The following is a 6,561-nucleotide window of genomic DNA, read 5'->3' as shown; positions in this document are numbered from 1 at the left end:
AAGTTCATTAGATATGTAAATTGGGAATTGACTGAAATGTTGTCATTAAATATGCAAATTAGGAATTGGCTGAAGTAAAAATGTTAAATGACTTTCCATAACGTTGTATCATAGTATCTTTAATGTACATAGCAAGTTTCATCAACTTTGGTCCAGTCAATTTAGATATACATAGCGAATTAGAAAAGTTAACTAAATACCAAATTAGGAATTGTCTGAAGTAAAGATCATTACGGGAAAGCTCCATTAAGTTAGGAATACCCTACTTCCCTACTTAGTTATCAGAGGATCACTTTCACAGACCTGCCTTTCCTACAATGGCACTACAATGGCACCAGCTGGATAAGATAAACATAACAACGGAACATTCACACCTTGGGGGGATTAAAAGTCTTCTGTTTGTCACCCGAGTTGGTTAGGCAAGGACCCGGGTTTCAGGTACCATGCAAGTTAATGCAGTCTTTCCCTAATGTGCTTATGACTTTCAAAAATGTTATATCATAGTATCTTCAATATACATACCAAGTTTCATCAATTTTGATCGAGTAATTCAGATATATATCCCTAATTAGGAAAGTTCATTAAATATGCAAATTAGGAATTTGCTGAAGAGAAAATACTTAATGACTTTCAATAATATTGTATTATAGTGTCTTTAATGTACATAGCAAGTTTCATCAATTTTGATCGAGTCAATTCAGATAAATATCCCTAATTATGAAAATTCATTTAATATGCAAATTAGGAATTGGCTGAAGTAAAATGTCTTTTGATTTCAATAATGTTATATCACAGAATCTTGATGTATATAGCAGGTTTCAACAACTACAATCAAGTTAATTCAGATATATATCCCTAATTGGGAAAGTTTATTAAATATGCAAATTCGGCATTGGCTGAAGTAAAAATGTTCAATGACTTTCAATAATGTTAGATCATAGTATCTTTAATATACATATCAAGTTTGGTTGATTTTGATCCAGTCAAATCAGACATATATCCCTTATTAGGAAAGCTCATTAAATATGCAAATTAGCAATTATCTTTCATGTCACCCCTTAATGGTTCCCACTGCTGATATATCTAGGTGTGATCAACATTTGTAGCCAATCTCATCAAATTAAGTACAGTCCTTTTTAATGTATATCCGTTTTTTCTCAAATCATTAATTATGCAAATGAGCAAAAAGTATGCAAGCCACACCCACCAAAAACTAATCAGTTCTTGCCATTTGCTAACTGAATCTATGTACCAGATTTGATTCTGATCTGATTAGCCGTTTTTGAGATATCGGACCAACAGACAGACAGACAGACATCGCTGCGACATATGCTCACGTGTGTAAACACGTGAGCAAACCAGATATGAACTGAAAATGCTCACGTGTTTCATTATATATTGCATTTATGTGCAAGTTTGAACCTTTGCTACATGCTTTGCTACATTTAAAGTGTTATGATCAACACAATGAATTTCACCACAGATCAATTCTAAAGGTCATTAAGTATTCAAATATGTAATTAGCTGAAATAAAAATAACTAATTTCTTTGAGTACTGTCATTGTATCACAATATAGCATGTGTAATTACCTTTGGTCAAGTCCTTCAAGCTCTATATGCCAAACCGTGAAAGCTTGTTAGCTATTTATGCAAATTATGAATTAGCTGACATGAAAATGCAAAATGACTTTCAATACTGTTATAACCTGGTATAATGATCATGTACACAGCATGTTTCGCCAAATTTTATCAAGTAAATGCCAGTATATATCCCTAATTTGGAAGGTTCATTAAATATGCATATTGGGAATTGGCTGAAAAAAATGTCAAATGACTTTCAATAATCTTGTATCATAGTATCTTTAATGTACATAGCAAGTTTTGCCAACTTTGGTCAAGTCAAAACAGATAAATATCGCTAATAAATGCGGGATATCGGACCGCAGGCGGGCGAAGATTGCATTATAAGCGCGCCAACCCAAACTCACTGCATGGACATCACATTTACGAAATCGAAGTCCAAAGTCAACTACGTCATTGTTAGAATAAGAGAGGTTTTCCATCACACGGGAGCATACCACCACAAATTTGCACAGATGGCGTTGCACTGGCATTGAAAAAGGGTGCATGGGAGCATGGGAACGCGGGCAGTTTCCCTCGCTATGGGTAGGAAATGCATTGAGCAAGACACACTTCCAGGTTCGCAAAAAAACGAGGATCCCATTTACGGGGCGCTCAAATATAACCATTTGCTGTGATACATAGCAGAGGCGTATATGTTTGTGATGCTGAGAATAACATCAGTAAATAAATGACGGGTTTTAAAAGTTGACGTTTTTGCGATGAAACAGACTTCTGAAGGTAGCTCGCTTGGGGAACATGTCATCCCGGCCGCTGTCCGCTTTGACCCCAGTAATTCACACTGGTTTTGGTCGGCCCCAGGTACCCAAGTCACTTCGACCCCGTCACACTTTTGCCTACATGTCCACGGAGACGATTCAACATGTTCCACAACAAAGCCAAGACAAAAATTGAAAATATCAATAAAATGGCTTCACAAAGGCTGAAATACACGATACTCGATGAAGTATGAAGTTTATGAAATGAAATCAAAATTGACAACACAAGTGTTTGTCTCGGGTAATACCACTTGAAGTTGAACTATTCTACAGACTGTTTTTTCCATACAGTGCAGTATTTGTCAGTGACAAATTAATCTTTGCAATACATTTTTTTGCGATGAGCTGGAAATTTGATTAATATCGAGTTAATGTACATAAATATTCCGTTATTTACTGGGACACGTTTATTTTCTCGATCCGCTATCTGCGGACTACGTGCTGAAGTACATTGACTGTTCATGTCAACGATCGTTTCTCCCTCTGCAGAGTTTCTGTATCCCGTTCAATAACGCTGTACCTCGATCACACGATAGTGATGCTATGTAGCTGTGCAGTATTGAAACTTATCATAAAATGGCCACCTCGTCTAGCAGTAACACGTATTGTCGGGATTATCGTACGGAAAAAAGACTGCAAAAGTAAGACTTATGAATCTTCATCAGAATTGAACACATCATGATTGTACACGAGTATCAACCGTGAATGCACGTTGAGCTCGGCAGTTACACAAGCATGGTACGCTACATGCATAGCCCTACGAGTATGGCGACAGTGTCCGGCTTTGGCTACGCCGCCTACCGGAGGTGGGAGGCGGCGTAGCCAAAGCCGGACACTCTCGTCATACTCGTAGGGCTAGCTACATGCACTGCCGCGATGCCGATCGTATGCATTCCAAGGCCTATCCCGGAATTTGTTTCACAAACAACCTCAAAGGAGAGCAAACATACTTCTATGGACAATGACGAACACGTTTCTCGGCGAAGCAAAATCAAAACAGTGCAGAAGTACATGAAGTAGGTCATGGCCTTGGACTCTGTGCACGAACCTGATTGGACACTTCAATACCTTTGACCCAAAGTTATTCATCAGCACTTCCATGCCATGAGGCTAGGTAGAGAACGTATGTACTCATTTCTGGTGATCGAGCAGCGAGGGAAACAATCAATTACCAAGGATAAAGCTAATTTGCTAAACGATATTTTATCTTGAATAGTGAGTTGAATGAGTAATAAAATATCATATTTTTAATGTTCAATACGAGGTTGAAACACGGAGGGACCGTGGTTGAAACCAGAGCTATCCAGCAGTAGCCAACCTGGACAAGCACATTTCACAGCGCCCTCAAACAGTCGATTGTTTTCACTTGTCATACGCGGCGTAACAGAAAAATTAAAACTTTCATAACTTCATTAATATCCAAGCCACGCCCACCAAAACCTTTTCAGTTCTAGCCATTTGAATTCTGAAGATGTCTACCAAATTTGACTGAAATACGTTCAGCCGTTTTTGAGAAAATGGACCAACAGACAGACAGACAGACAGACAGACAGACAGACAGACAGACAGACAGACAGACAGACATCGCTGCGACATATGCTCACGTGTGTAAACACGTGAGCAAAAAAAGGATGCAGCCGTCGGAACTACGCTCAAAGGTCGTAAGGGACCCATACGACCAATGGCAACACAGTATCCAAGGTACGATGGTGATTGATGAAAGTTAAAACATGTCTGCCATTATCTATATCGTATAATTTAAATGTTGCAGCTATGATGATGAGGTGCATCTAGATATCGCGCACGAAATACAATGTTTGTAAACAAGAAACTCATTCAGACGCAGTTCCGACGACTGTTTCCCTTTAAGTAAGTACTCTGCAAAGCAGGTAATACAGTGTCTACTTCGTAGCTCTTTCGTCTGGAGTAATATGGGCCTCAGCTCATAGCTAAGTGGGTAACAGATGCTGTGATATTTATAATATTGGTTGTATAAATAAGGGTGCAGACGTGCAATCGATCCCAAGAAAGGGGTGAATTGGAGTGCTGTTTGAACATTATGCAAGGCTCATCAGTAAAAGCAGAGGTTTGTGAACTCAAACGTTTGGACCTGGCTTGCAAGTCACTGAACGCAATGTCATCGATGAACTATCAGGAATATCTATCCTCGCTCTCTACTCGGGGGGGGGAGAGAGAGAGAGAGAGAGAGAGAGAGAGAGAGAGAGAGAGAGAGAGAGAGAGAGAGAGAGAGCCCGAGGTTCTCCCGAGCGTTTCAGCGTTTACAAGTTACACAGGCCCAAAGTACCATTGTACCCGACTTAAGGTTAACGTTTTTCTTCATTTGGTTGACAGGCTTTCTGGTTTGAGGGGCGAATTCTCAGTCTATGCCAAGCAGCGTCCTGACAGTGAACGACGTCCTGGACTCGGATAAATCGGACTCGTCTGGTTCCCTGCCCCCCTCCCCATATCAGAACGATTTTGGTCTTAACCGTTGTATGAACCATGGTCGAAAAGTTGAAGTTGCCCGCCAGGCTCTTGCCTGCTGTCTTGCTTTTTTGCTTCTGTTGTATGCTCTTTTTTGAATGAATAATACGGTCATAGGCTGATTGAACTTTCAAACATGACCATAGCGCACTATGCGGGCAATGAGAAATAGGGACTGGACAGAAATTGGGGGAAGGGGTGGTTTTTAAAATGACGCTGCCAAAAAAGAGTGACCTTTGAAAATTGTATGCAAGAAAGATGGTGACCCTTCCCTATTTTTATGCACAAAAAAGTTCCTCTCCCCTGCGTGTCATGGTCCACAGTTACATGTTAATTTCTCGTTTGACCTTTGAACTTTTAAAAATACTTTTAACCTTTACAATAATCACTTTTGTGCAAGTTTCAATTAATTCGATGAAACAGAGATCACGTTTCACAATAAATAATTCTATCAACCACTCGGAGTACAATGGGCAATTCAAAATTAAGAGGGACAATAGCTCAAATGTTTACCTTCAATCATAGTCCGGCTTGTAATTGCTTAGCATAGTGCTCATGTGCCAATCTTCAACACGGGGAAACTTATCACTACAGCCTTAAAGTCAGTGTTAGATAGCATAGACACATAATGCACAGATATACAAGTTTTGTAGGGGAAAATGTTTAATAGTTTACCATAGACTACTTATGATATGTGAATTAATAGTTTTTGGTTAAATTCCAATATCACATTTGTTGTTCACACCAAGACCTGCACCTTCCAACACCAAGTCAAGTACATTTATATGAATTATCATCAGTCTATAGCCTCATTGCACAAACATTTCTAGTTTTGTATTGGAAAAAATCTTCTTAATTTCTCTCATAGACAACCGTCTATAGTGAATCAACATTTTCGGTGAAATTCTAAAATCAAGTTTCTTGTACATATATACACTTGTAACAACCTATAGTGAACTACATTTATATCAAGTGTCCAACATCTATTAATACACAGATATTGCTGGTTTTGTTTTAGAAAAAACAACATTTATTCATCGTTTTCTCATAGACTGCCATGGGTAGTGAATAAAAAAATTTCGATGAAACCTCAACTTCTTGTTCATACATGCACTTTTCCCTCCCACTTTAAGCAAAGTACATTTACATCAATTATCAAACATATATAAACGTACAGATATAGCTTGTTTTGCAGGGGAAAATTGTTCATAGTCTGTCCAGCTGAAACAGGTATCATGATTTGATATTTGGGAAAGTAGCACCACATCAGCCACATCTTGCATTCTTATAGTTGCGCAAAAAATGGTGACCCTCCCGAAAAGGCATGCATGACATTTAATGACCCTTCAAAAATGCTTGGGCGAAAAATTTCGACCAATGCCCAAACAAACACCGGCCTCCCCCTGTAATTTCTGTCCAATCCCTTATGGTTGTCAATGTATGGTGGCTTGTAATCCCGTAGCGTTTAGACAGAGCGAAAATAATGACACGCGGTGTAGCTGATAGTTTGCATTTTTATGAATATTTCAGGCAATTCTACTCCGATGCGACCCAACACTTTCCGCCAAAAGGAGGACCGCGTTTCAGTGGTTCAAAATTAAAATAAAGATATGCTAAAATATTCAAATTACCCTCGTGAGTGAGTCCAGATCAACATTTCACTACACTGACAAACAGC

The sequence above is a fragment of the Ptychodera flava genome, chromosome 21 (genome assembly GCF_041260155.1).
Source record: "Ptychodera flava strain L36383 chromosome 21, AS_Pfla_20210202, whole genome shotgun sequence".
NCBI lineage: Eukaryota > Metazoa > Hemichordata > Enteropneusta > Ptychoderidae > Ptychodera > Ptychodera flava.
This window is presented reverse-complemented; position numbering follows the sequence as displayed.